Genomic DNA, 14,749 nt, shown 5'->3' with positions numbered 1-14,749 from the left:
TCTGATTTATGTTAATACAATCAAAGTAACATTTAGTAACTAAAAATACATATACAACGGATAACGTCTTAGGTTACCCGAAGTAAAATAGTTTGAACCATACCAGCTGTTAGTTTTAGTTTGATTAAAACCATTCTGTGATGGTTTGCTTGTCGTTATAAGCATGGTTCATCAGGATCAAAGCTTTTTTTGTGCACAAAAAAGTATCTACTTTAATGGTACCAAAGGCTGACGCGTATTTATCGTGATTGCCCGACTAGTTTTGGCTAACAGAGTCCTTCTTAAGCGTGAGTCAATACTTCGCGGCCAGTCGAACCGTTTAACTCACGACTATCTTTTTAATTCATTTAAGTATGAGACATCATCATAAAATTAATTAAATAATGTAATGGTTTATCCACGCCTATTTATCGAAATGACCCGACTAGTTTCAGACCCACCCGGGGCTCTTAATCATAAGTCGACGGTTTTAATTATATGTCATGTCATATTTTTTTTTACCAAGAATCGCTACAAGAGTCGCTATAAAAATAAAAAAGCTGTAAAAGCAAAGCTGGTTTTATAATTATTTACTTGGGATACATACTCTTTGTGGTTTTTTCATTGGTTTTCGTGCAATGTAAACATTTCAGTTGTGACTACACATTGATATAACTGAGTTTTTCTATTAGCTCTACATGTATGTACTTTCTCTGATAGTCTAATAATAACCAATCCCAAATCTCTTCGTACGTGACACTAACACCGACTATGAGATTAATTAAGGTGTGGTGAGATGACTTGGAGATTATCCGATAGGTGTTATATTATATTGCATTATATCCTTTTCTAGTGACTAGACAATACATTTTCATAATAAACATTTTCTGCGTTTTCAATAAGTATCTATTATGTTTTTGGCCGCGATAATAGTGATAAAAGTGTTGAGTGGGAATAATAAACATTTTTAAATTTAGAAGAGTGGATGGGACCTTTGCTCTGCATCGGCATTGTCGTCGAAACAAAAAACAAAAGAAGAACCATTGTACAAAAGAAATTACGAATGTATTTATGGATAAACTCTATCAAAGGAAAAGGAAATTAGTCCGTTTGTATATTGTTTCTTGGATATTATGTCAAGAATGTTAAGTTACGTTTATTTATTTACAATTTTCATATATTTACTACTTGTGTTCTTAGAATTATTGACGTATTATAAACACATGGCACGCATGGTGTTCAGCGATAACAATATATCGTATTACATAAACTACTACCTCGTAAGTAATGAAGAAAAAATAATTCATAGAAATAGCTCCACCTATCACGCGAACAATACTTTTAACGTAAGAACCTTCAAGCTTATTTGTTACTATTATTTTATTAATAGCTGGCTAAGCTCCATGGTTTTCCTCGTTTCAGGGGTACAATTCATGATAAAATAGTCTTCGACTTTTTAAGGACTTCATATTTTTCTGCTCATATTTTTTTGTACATAAGCTTATAATTGCCTTGCAAATGGCTGCATAAATAACTCAGTTGCCCTCTCCGTTTGCTCACTCTTTTAGCTAGATGATATTGCAATCCACCACTGGAGAGAAGCGCAGGACCCACATTACTTAAAGTCCGGAACCCGAAAGAAAATATTTATTTCTAAAACGCACAAAAAATTTGAAAGTCGTGCCTTTGGATCAAACATGAGCCTTTTTACTTGACTATGATTTCAACACAATAGTTTATTATTTACTCATAAAGTAGGATAGCAACAAATTAAAATGAAAAATTCAGGTATACGTTTTTTGCTTATTGAATTATCAGTGACCATATTTTAATCACAAAAATAGACGCTTCAATTTTGTATTTCTGACTTTGTTCAATTTATACAACTTTTTTTTATTAAGGCTTCCCGCGCAAAAGGAATACCTGATTAATAAACTTAACCTCGTTTTTGGAATAGATTTTGAAGATACCGCCGGAGCTGTCACTCTGAAACAAGTGTAATTTCATTTTGACAGTCGCGAAACGATAAGCTTGCGATGAAATGTTAGGGTAATAACTTGTTTTATTTAAATAAATTCCTTAAATCCAATCTCTTTTAGGAAACGTGAACGACAACGACACAATAATTAACTTTGGTAAATTAAGACCAAAATGGTCTTAATTTTTATTATGTTTTAGAACTTTGACATTTGTATAATGTCAGTAACTTTATTATTGTTTTATCAAGTCGTATTTATATCGCCGATTATTGCAGGATAATAAAGACATTTGTAAAAATAAAGATACAAACAAACCTTTGACTAACAAGTGCTGGTCGAAATTTCTAATGAAAATTTTTGATTTAACAAACATCATAAGTCTAATCACATTTAAATGAAATTATAAGTTCATTATCAACAATCAATTTCAATCAAATGATTTCCTCAGTTGAACATTCCAAGCCGAAATTAAATTACTAATTGAATCTCCACTCCGCGGTTTACCAAATAATCAACCACGCAAAATCTAATTATTCCACAAGATCCACTAATGCTTGTAGCCGCATTCCTCGTTTCTATCAAGAATGAAAAATTTTCTTAAGTTCAGGAAAGCAGCATGAATACATGGATAGACGAGTGGTGTAGGTCACCGCGTCAAACACATATTATAACAATACAATACGAGACGTATGGGGGGCTCGATCTCTCTCTCACAAGTGTGGTGTGATCCACAAATGCTATGTCCAAGTCTGGGTTTCTTTTTAGAGTCAAAAAAGGCGTAAAACAAAAGACTAGGATCTAAGAGAGTGCGTGTTGTGAAACTTGACAACTCCTGAAGTGATAAGCAAGATCGCTCGATCGACTATGTAGAAAAAGAAGTTAAAAGCTACAAACAGTTTAGTAGGACAAGATACTCGTAGGAGCTACTACAATCAGTAAAGACAGGGCACGGACGAGACTTGGACAATGTCGTGCTTCCCCGTCTTACGACTTTTCTGTCTGACGTTTGAAACCTCACACTTTTGCAGACAATTTATCTTCATTTACGTATCACGATTTCGCACTGAACGTTGGCCGCCCTGCATAAAAGCTTTAGACCATTATGAACTATACATTAGCATTATATTATACTAGTTTCATAATCATAAAAGTCGATCAAAGGAATACGTAAATCTAGGTTATTCACATCTAGGAATAACCTAAGAATACATATATTAGTCGTACATATGTTTGTCTGAATTCTGTTACTTTGTAGAATATGTTCTTTGCCTCGACGCGGACTCCACTTGTCTGCGTTTAAGATTTATAAGGCTTTGAAATGTACAACACAAATATCAGGAGTTAGACTAGTGCTGCTTTCGCACAAATATAACAATGACATTTAATAAGACGTATTGTCTTTTTAACCGACGGCGTCGAAAGGAGGGTTGTAAAGTATTGTACAAGTTATAATATTTTAATGACCGATTGTCGATCACTGCGACTAATGTTGCAAGACACCAGCTGGGGTATATATAGTACACGAGCGTGTGCGTCAACACACGTGTATTTCATTGCTCTCTTAATTTCTCTGTACAAGGATATAAATTGAAATATAGGAAATAACATGAAGTTATTTTCGTAGTTTTTTAATAAGGTATATCACACGTACGAGAACAGACATTAAGAGATAAAGTTGTTAAGCCAGGGCAAATTGCTGAGCCTGTCTAAATTGTCTTCTTCGTTTCAAATTTTAAGCAGCTTTACATTTTTAGTAGCGTTAATGTTGATGAAACCTTTAACACGTAAATTAGCAGACAGTCTAAAATAAACAATACGTCCACAAACACTACGCAAAAAGTAAACCCAAATGAATCAGCCAATATAGGTAAATACATCAACCTAAAAGTGCCGCTTAGGTGATTGACATCATATATTCCAAAACCTACGCTTCCCTCGCTTAACAAAATTGAACTGGAAAGGTTAGATAAATGCTAACTCCCATTCACACACTTGGCATTTTAGCATAACATTGTCTAAAAGGCCCTTGTAATATTTTCGACGGACCCATATTTGTTAAATAGAAAATATGCTAATTCAAGGGCACGGTCTGTTGTTTTGACCCTTGACAATCTTTTCCTTATACAGCCCTCGCTGAAATATTATCCAAAATCATAATAACGTTTACATTTGATTTAATAAACTGCTTTATTTATTTTTTGTATATTCTTGGTCATGAAGTTGTTGTGAATGTTGTCTGAGTAAAGAAAATAAGGATTTTACTTTTTTTTTCCATCGTTTTATTGATCTCGCTTTTTGAGAGTAGTTTAATAATACGATCTATGTCAATTTTCATGTTATCAAAATCTGACAAATAATCGGAGGTGTAGATAAGTTTTTTGAAGATCAAATAGGCAGTAATTTCACAAATAATTCGGTAACTAGTTAAAACCGGTAAGACTAAAAGCTAACAGAGCTGATGAAAGTACTAAATAAATAATAAGAAACTTTAATTTGTGATTTTGTTTTTATAAAGTCCCAAAAAGAATATTCAAAACTTCACTATCGAAAACATTTTTTTCGCTACATCGGTACTATAATTTTGACTCCTAGTTAGTATGAACGACCTTCTTAAATCGTAACTAAACCAAATTCAAACCAAATGACTACTACGAAACATCAATAACCGCCATATGGCCGGTAAATACTGAGTTAGTAAATATTCAATTAAGTTTTCGTCGAACTGTTTTCCTATTTTCCAAAGAAGTTCTATGAATATGATATTTGGAGCGTAATCATTAAAACTTTAGCTTCTTCTGTTTAATATGATAGGCAAAAGTGTATTCAGAATAATTCAGATACTCTTACCTAGTTGCTATAAAATATTTGCAGTAAAATCAGTTTTCATATTTAAATAAAATAAATAAAACCATGTTCACAAAAACAAGTTAATTTGTTCGTTTAAAACATTTCCAAAAAAACTTTTAGGATTATTCCAAATGGAAGAATGACAAGAAAACTTTAACCCCTAACCAGTTTTCTATATTATGTAGGTACTCAACCAATATTACTTACTATGTAGATTACATACCAACACCAATTTTCATCAAGTTAAAATATTCCCCGCATCCTTTTAACTAAATTACAATACAATTTGGCCGAACCTTCAATTTTTATTAGTTTTTACATGAAGCAAAACTTCAGCAACATGTTTGCCTGCTACTCAAGGAACAGGTTGAAAACTCGGTCCATAAATACATTTAATTTATTTCTAAATCATGTAAAGGAGTGAAGCCGTAGTTAATAAAAAGTCTTACCTTGCGTAGGTATGTGAAAAATCGATACCAATTAGTCTTCGCTGTTGATAACTTTAACCGAACTAACTACACCGATATTTTAGCTTTAAAACGCAATATTTACACAAAGCACTACACTCAAGCACTTATATCCAGAACTTTGGTCCACGTACCAGTTTCACAATATCGTTAAAAAATATATTTACAATTAGTTTAGGATATGAAGAATTGATATTAGCAGTTGAATAAGTCACTCGTTTGGACCGAAGGGTGGCTACAGTCTAGTGCAGGAAACTATGCGTGGCTTGCTCTAATATTTGGCTATATTCGGAATTATGAATACACATACACGGTAAGACGAAAATAAACTTTCTACATCAAATAATCACAAACGTATTCACTTGAGATCGAGCGATCGACAAAAGTTGAATTTTATTCGAATGACTAAAGTCAGCTGCCGATTTACCAGCAACTGTGTAATAATATTCAAATATACACTCGCAACTTCAATTCTGAATGCAAAACAAAACGTCCGTACGAATGCTTTCAAATATCGCGGCAAGTAGATGGGCGGCGTGGCTTGACGTCCGCGCGCCCTGCCGCTCAAACGCGGACTGAAAGCTTTCCTGCTGTTCCTGAAGCCGGTGCATGATTGAAAAAGCTCACCATATTTTCAATAATCCTATAAGTGTGAGGGAGATAGAATTCTGTTTCTCGTTTCGTCGTCAAACGCCATGCTCGAGAACCGTCTATCAAAAGGAACGAAGGTGTTCGTATCAAAATAAACATGCAACTGTCTGGTTTTGGTAGGTCAGGCGTGCAGGAAATACATTTGAAGACAATGCTGACGAAACTAATTTTGTAACATGATGTTATTTAATGCAAACATGTCCAGAAATAGAACCACATATATTGCTTCTCATTATTACAACTTTTGATTTATTTGATGGTATCTATTACTTACTTAAAGTTCATAAACAACGATGACGTTATTTTTTTTTATAAATAACCCAACAATTCTACGTATGTCACTGGCCGAAACAAACAAAAATAATCCCGCGAATTCGAAGACACTCAATTATTACCCTTTTATCCAATAAAAATAATAATTGTGCACGCAAAATTTTAAACAATCACTTCTGAATTCAGCGAGCAAGAAGGTACTTAATGACAACTAACAGTATTACTAGATTAATCTATATAATCGTATTATAGGTATGCACGCTAGCCTCAATTTCATGCGAGTAAACCAATTACTATAAGTAGGTCATTGGTTACTTGTAAACGAATACTATTAATAGATTAAAAATGCTTTCGAACGTAAATTTGGGTGCGTAAGGCCTATTAATATTCCCACGAGAATTTGCCGAGAGTAATAGTAGGGACATTTTTAACTGTTTAAATAATGAATCTTTTCATCAATATCTTATGAAAACTCGGTAAAAAAACAACGATATGTCTTAATTGTGTCTCAAAATGACATAATCATATAATTTAAAAATATTAGCGTATTAGAAACAGAACTATTTCGGTATTGCTTTATAGTACAAAATGTATTAAACTCCGCAAGATGTAATAATTTAAAAACGACATTACTGTAATTATTTCCGAACGAAAGCTGATGGATTTCCTAAAACTTTCATAATAAGGGTTAATAAATCTTTCAATATTACTTATTTCCCCCAAGAGTTTTAGTAAAGGCCTTGAAAATTGATTTTCTTTGAGCATGGGGTATGAAATGTTTCAAGGTCAACTTTCATTTGACAGAGGTTTTCATTTTTTATTCATTAGTAAAAGCATTCATAACTCATTAAATGGTTACGTTTTTAGTATTGTCTACTTTCAATATTTCACTCAGGCATATCTCTTGCTAGTGTAGCTAGTATCTTACTAGTATCAGTTTTCTCTTTAATTATTAGGCTTCTCATTGCTCTCCCTTATTTAAGCCGTTTTAGTCTCAGTAATCAATTTGGGCCCGCCAGCAACAGCTAGTTTCAGATAAATTTGTCGTACGTTTCAGCGTTAAAGCATACACGAACATTACTATCTCTTTATGAAGTTAAAGTTATTTAAATGGCTATGACATTCGTACTTCAATAGAATAAACAAAAAGAGTATGAATTTATTAAAGCCGTCTACTCAGACGACTTGTATATATAATATACAATACAAAAGGTACGTTTCTTATAATTCTAATGTGAAATGAGATTAAAAGCTTTTTGACTAGACTTTGCATTAGACCTACTCTCATAAAATGTCCTTTGAGAATATAAGTAACTTAACTCTCTTAAGAAATATTCTTCAGGGCTTTTATTTTATTTAACAATTTTAAGGCTACTAATAAATAATACAAAGAGAATTTATTTATTAACTACTAGCTGTTGCCCGCGACTTCGTCCCCGTGGGTAGAAGATAATAATATAAGTTATGATTTATGCCTGCCCTGTTTTTTTCACATTTTCCATTGTATCTTCGCACCTATTAGTCGCAGCGTGATGGTTTATAGCCTAAAACCTTCCTCGATAAATGGTCTATTCAACACAAAAAGATTTTTCAATTTGGCCTAGTAGTTCCTGAGATTAGCGCGTTCAAACAAACAAACAAACTCTTCAGCTTTATATATTAGTATATATATAGATTATAAATTATAGCTTCGGCTCGCAATTTGACAAGAGTGAATTTGGATGATTTTTAGTGAGGAGGGTATTAAAAAAATAGCTAGCTGTTTGTTTAATTTCAAGAAATTATAGGTGAATCAAAATCGTTTTTTTTTTGGAAATCATCTAAAAATATATTTTTTGTATTGCGCAGGAATCCTTTTGGATAGCTAAGCAAATACAAACCCACCTTGCGGACGAAAGTGGGTAGTGTCAAACTCTTCCTGACTAAGCCTGAACTACCGTACATGGCTGGTACAAGGCAATGCATTAGAATTCATTGTACCAGACAGTTCTGTGATTTCAAATTTCTTAACTAACATAAATCTACATCAATCCCTTGTAAATTTGACTCCTGGATTGTTCTATTGTTTTTACTTTAAGTGAGGAAAATGTTTTTTATAACATTAATCAATTAATCTATCATGAAATCTCAGGTAAGAAATCATAATTGCCTTTTCAATTTAAGCAAAAATAGCCGAAATAAGTAAACTCATCAATCAATGTTTTTAGATATTACTAAAGTCAATCCCCTATACAAATTGGAAATTTATGAAAACAATAATTTGAGAGAATACAAGAACTTGCTTGTATTTTTATGAAGGTACAGTCAGCAAAAAAACTATGTATAAAAAGCAGGTACAAAATTAGAATCTATTTTGTTTTAACTGTAGTAAATCAGTTAATCATGGAATTTGATTGTATAGCTGTCGTGAAATTTCTGTGTGTTACCAACTTCTGTTGCTAACCTTACCTTAAGGTCAAAACCTGTCAGTTTCACTAAACTTTTTCGAGATCACGGAACGGAACACTAAAAGCCTCAAACTTTAAGCAATAACCAAAAACCTAAATAGGACAAAGTTTTTTCATTTGCCTAATAACGGTTAAATTGATGTTATTTAATTTGGTTATTTTGTGAATATTACCATTACAGTTTTAGATTAGATTATTGGATAGATTAATAATCGTGTCTTTTTTTCTACCTTACAAAGTAGTTAAATAACGTTTTTCATTTTTTATCTAGGTTACCAAATCCTAGATCAATAATTATTTATCCTGACAAGTTATTATGAAGTGGACATTATTTCTCAGTTTAAACCTGAAAATTATTTATAAAAAGTATACTCTAAGTGATTGTTAAGGCAGGTTCATTTTTTTATCTTTTTAAACTTTAAAATCCCGTAGAAATACATACATACCATCTAAAATACCAACACATTCCATATTCTACAATCTTTCCGTATAACATTTATAAACACACCATAACCTAGCACGTCCATTGAAACAAAAAACAACAATGTTTTACCTGCGACCGCCGAAGCTACATTTCATGAAGATACGATCATTACACCAATGCGCCACCAGTTGCATTACAAAATAAATACAACTTTAAAAACTGTACGGTCAACCGCAGGTGAAGCACTTAAACTAACTTCGAAATTCAACCTTACGGTGTTGTAATAAGGATGATATCAATGTCGAAGTATTGTGATATATGTGTGGTAGATTGTTTCAAGTAATATCCTCTTGACCGAACCGTTTTGGCACTGCTGCCAACATTCAAGAATGACTTGTTAACTTGAAACCGTGACGTGAACTTAGGTTAAATGGTGTTGTGATTGATTTTAATATAATAGCTTTGTTTTTGGTATAAAATTATTCTTGTTAACTTTTAATGTGCGCGAATTAATAGTACCTAGGTGCTTTTTGAAAAATACATGGTACTCACGATTACGATCATCATACACGATTACCATATTATTCGATTTTCTTAATAACTAGTGTAAGTATCTATGAGTGTTGGTGTTATAAAAAAAATATATTATTGAAATTGACGTGTAGGACGTCCTCAGGCACGGTGGAGTGATGACTTGCGCAAGACGGCTGGCAGGAGCTGGATGCGAGAAGCCGAAAATCGATCTCAGTGGCGTGCACTTGGAGAGGCCTATGTCCAGCAGTGGACTGCGATAGGCTGATGATGATGATTGAAATTGAGCTTGATATTGTTGGCTTCAAAACCACAGTTAAACGCCATTCAAGATAAAATTGATCGACAAAAGTCAAAATTAAATCAGCGTCAGCTGAAATTCCAAATATTCTTTATTAAACAAAATATAAATGTTATTGCCAAGCGGAATTACGTATTTAACAAATCATTCCTTAATTTGCATTGGAAAAGCTGAGAGATTGGAAGTCAAATCATGGTGAAAATCTCGTAAATTGAAACCGCAAATTGTATTCTTATTGTACCTAAGTAAGGACTATTGATAAATCAAGGCGGTTCTTAAACCAAGCTTTCAAACTTTGCGCATTATATTGTAACCTATTTCATCTACATGGATTTTCACAGAAACTGTTTAAAGTTAACACGATATTCTTCTTTGCTCATCATAATTTCAGAATCACGAAACCCAATAACATTTCAACTCATGGCACAATAGAGATGTTAAAGAACAAATTCGCTTAAAGTAAACTAAATTAAAAGTCAATTTATCAAGAGCTTAACTTTATCCTCGTGACACAAAAACACAGCGTTTGTAAATTCATAAATCCATCGAATATGGAACGATGCTGACAATCGAATAAAAATCCGTCAATCTTGATTTATTTGCTTGAAAATGATTGAACTATTCCTGTTTATTTATTTTTATTGACTTCTACATTTTAAGCTTCATTTTAAATCATACTTATTTGGGATAAAGTAGAAATGCCTGCAGGATAGTGTTCTCTCAAATGAGTTTGCTTCAATTTGCAGTAGTTATGATCGTAAAGTGTTGTTTGACCTCGAACATTTTTGGTTTTAACAAAACACGGTTCATGAGATACGGCCTGATGACAGTGCAGCCTGAATAATAAGCCTACATTTTTACCCTTTGGGTACGAAACCCTAAATACTACAGTTAATAATTTACCTATGTTTGAAATCTTAAACAACATATATAACCATAAGTAAAAAGTAACAAATTTTAATTGATATCAGTGTAGGTACAAAAATAAAACAAAAAACAAGCAGAATAAATTTATTTAAAAAAGAAATATGAACCCACTCAGGCGAAAATACCTAAATAGCTTCATACATCACTTTACTCGAATTAACTTTACATTCAAGAACAGCTCAAATATTTATACACACGTCATAGCACCACGAACGAAAAATAAATACCAATTTTTGTACAAAATAAAAGTTATTGCTTGTCTCCGCACCTTATTTTATTTACACGGTCTGGCTGGAAAATACGGTACTTGCAAACTGTCTTAACTTATCTCCTGCTGCCGTAAACTATGAGGAATAGAAGTTTCCCACCGCTCTTTGACTACTTTCGAAATATTGTGTTATGAACTTGCAGCTTTTTAAGTATTAAGTGAATATGGCCGGGGGAGTCTTAATGGAGTATTCTATCTGAAGCAATTGTTTCCTTTCATTAAATCAGATCTTCAAGGAACTTACTAAGATAATCATTAAGTGCAAACTTTTGAGGGGTTAGGCAATCTAGAAGCTTCTATAGGAAAGCAACTAATAATCACTTGATTATATTTCGTAATAATCGCATTTTTTTAAATGTACGTAATTAAGAAAAAAGTATCCTGTTCAGTCTCTGGTGTCTTCGAATCGAACTGGCATCCAAGCCTTTATGCATGGCGCCTAAATAATATCTGTTTATTTCATTCATTAACCTCCAGAATATATACGGAATATGTCCAAAACTAATTAAAACTTGACCGCAGCACAAAGAGTGTTTTATTACTTTGTAAATATACCATCAACACACTTAATTAAAGAATTAATAATGAAAAACAAGGACATAACACCCACGATTTTACTGTAATTAACTTTTAAAGACAAGCACAATGTCTTCAATGGATTTAAATTAAACTGAAAACACAAAATAAATAACATTTCACTTCTATTATATTAAACCCATACCTGGTATTATCTTTTTTTAAGGAGATATAAGAGGAGTATAATATTATGTTTGTTGTTTTTCTACTATTCAAAATCTTCACTATAAAGGCCGTATCTATAAGCTACAAGGTATAACGCTACGACATTGTCCCGTCTGGAAGTGAAACAACGACACTCGCGGTATAATGTGCCATCTCACTCTTACTGGATAAATGTTCTTCTATAAGACCTCACAATAAGTGCGCAGGTGTCACAAAATAAGCAAAAGAGTTGAATTATAAATGTTTTTGGTAAGAGTACAATTTGTTTTAAATCCTATACACTTTGCGAAACAAGTTCTAAAATAGTAAAGCTAACATTTTATGATGATTGCATTTTATGGAAGAAACTTCTAGTTATGACGTGGTACGTTGCTAGGGAACTACCACCGCGTTGTATAGTTGTCACGCTTCTACAAACAGAAGACTATTACTTTCACTACCACTATTATTTTTCGTAAGTAAGTCAGTACTCATAAGATTTATTTAACGACCTAGAACATAAAATTCTGTATTTTTACAGAGAGGTTTGGGTGAAGACGACCTTGAATGGCTCGTAGGCTTGAAAGAAAAGTTTTCAATAACTATAAAGGGACATATTGTGCTGTAAATATAGATGTAGAAATTCAACTGCGAAAAAGAGAACTAACATCTCAGCTTAATAACTACCACAGTTCAGCGACTAATCTAACGCAGGCTCAAATAATATAACTAGCTTTTGAACAGAAAGAAAAAATGTCACGTCTTAAAAAAAACTTTTTTGAACAACTTATTCTTTGGAGTTAAGCGTCAAACCGCTGGTTCAAAAGTAAGTGCTTATTAAGCTAGGCTCCCTACGTTTTCCCGACTCTCCTTTACATACGAACGGCACCTTTAGCACTGACATTAAAGTCTTATAAGACGCCAGAACTTAACCAATCTGCATCTTTTTGAGCGAAGCTCGTGTGATGTGTATTACCTTCGTTAAAGAATTCGTCTGCCGTCGTTCTCAGAACTTATCAAGTTTCGCAGTCTGCATTTTAAGTGAGTAGTCTTAATGTGATCGGTGGGACTGAAATTTATGTCCAATTTTTAAGTTTTGATGGAGGTTTCGTTTTTGCATTTGAATTTAACCTTGATGAAAAAAGACTGATAAAATAAAGTTTAAATCCACAAATAAAAGTTAAAAAAAAAATTCAGCGAATCAAACCAAAAAATATTTATGTTTCCTAATTACATCAAACCTGCAATAAAAGACAAACTCATTCACAGTAAAAAATCTACTGTTGAAAAATCGACCTTTGAAAAAATATACAGCCTTTGCCGTGCTTACTCTCACAATATTAAATTACTTTTGTATACTGAATTTTACTGACCTTTTCAAGAAGCCGAATAATAGCAAGCACAATTCCAAAGAACATGAGAAATGGTATTATTCTACTTCATCGCTCAAAAAGTCCATTAATTTTATTACTCTTACTTGACACCTGACTTTTACGTGAATAAAAATGTGCATCTCATATTTACGACGAGACGTTAGACGTTCTACGAGGTACCTAAGAACCTTTATAATATTTTGCTATATCTTTATTTTTCAGATTATAAAGCCAGTATAATATAAAGACACCCTGGGATTCTGTCACGGAATCTGAAAAAGAGCCACCGCTTTGTATGTAGCAGAGGGCTGTCTTGCTTGCATTATGCCTCCTATGCGTAAGCTTACACCTTTGAATGACCTCGATATAAGCTTACTAATACAAGCATTGCTTTTTCTAAAAAAAAAAAACTCCACAACTCATCCTCTCCAACATTGATTCGTAATGAATATTTGTAATTTTATAGTCGTTATTGTTTTATTGTTTATGTTGTTTAAAGTCTCGTAAGATCGCGGCATAATTGTTCAACCAAAAAAAATTACAAGAAACGTCGTAAAATTCTTAAGTCCAACTCTAAACGCTGACAAAAAAATGTAGACTCAGTCTAAAAACTAAAAGAGATTTATGTTGTAGACTTAGACTGTTACTGCAGGGTCATTAGTACTAATACAAGACGTCAAACCGAGTGAAGTCGCGGTTTCAAGCGTTTAGCGGCAATTTTCTCGGAACTTCAAACTTAATTGTAGGAAAAAGACAAAACTACAACAAGATCTCGATTCGTGAAGAGATTTTTTGTGACAATAAAAATGTGTTCTATCGGAAAAGCAATAAAAGTAGTTGAAACCCGTTAGACTCGCTCTCTATACGAAACTTTTTTGGGCCTTGACTGTGTTGTTTTTTTTATACGTGGGAATAAGTTGTTCATAACCATATACATGTTTGTTAACATGACCGAGAAGGTGTAGGAGAAATTAAAAAGGTGTCTTTGGTGAAAATTTAAAATGTTTTGAAATATTTCGCAATTTATTCGTAATTTATTTACTGTTAATTCATATTGCCAGCTTAAGAGTGTTATCGTAATTCCAAGAAAATAAATCAAAAACTTTCGAGATAAAATTCCATGTCATACCAAAACTGCTAGACATTAATATAATATAGTCTCTTGTGTGGATTTTTATATGAACATGAATTATATGGCTCGTTTATTTCATGAACATTATAACAATACGAAGCTAATAATATTGATATAATATTTATTAAAGAGAACAATTACACTTAAGTGAAGACTCAAAAATTTTCGGGATATATGAAAAAAAAGTCAATGACCTTGTTTGTTTCAATATAATTTCCAAGCTTCAACGGTCACAAATCATTTTTCCCCACTACATGAAAACCGTCGATCCAATTCTTATAATGCTATCGTCGGCCCATCATGCAGCACTTGACAATTCTAGATTTAGCTTAAAGTCACGTATTGCTAACATTCGAGAAAAATCAGGGTGCCTGTCGCCTCGTATTACGTATTATTAATGCGGTTGTCAAAGAGAGACGGCTCTACACGT

At 32.8% G+C, this 14,749-nt stretch overlaps 1 protein-coding gene across 1 annotated transcript in view; it reads right to left on the bottom strand.

The window, feature by feature from the left end:
- Positions 1 to 7,580, bottom strand: part of LOC113503494 (small conductance calcium-activated potassium channel protein) — a 229,444-nt gene extending 221,864 nt beyond the window's left edge. Inside the window, exon 1 of the mRNA XM_026885503.1 lies at positions 5,255 to 7,580. The gene's annotated coding sequence lies outside the window, so the exon portion shown is untranslated. The remainder of the gene's footprint in view (positions 1 to 5,254) is intronic.
- Positions 7,581 to 14,749: the final 7,169 nt, after the last annotated feature.

Source organism: Trichoplusia ni, chromosome 19, assembly GCF_003590095.1.
Source record: "Trichoplusia ni isolate ovarian cell line Hi5 chromosome 19, tn1, whole genome shotgun sequence".
Taxonomy (NCBI): domain Eukaryota; kingdom Metazoa; phylum Arthropoda; class Insecta; order Lepidoptera; family Noctuidae; genus Trichoplusia; species Trichoplusia ni.
Note: the sequence above shows the minus strand (reverse complement) of the source record. Positions and strands in the feature narration are given on the sequence as shown.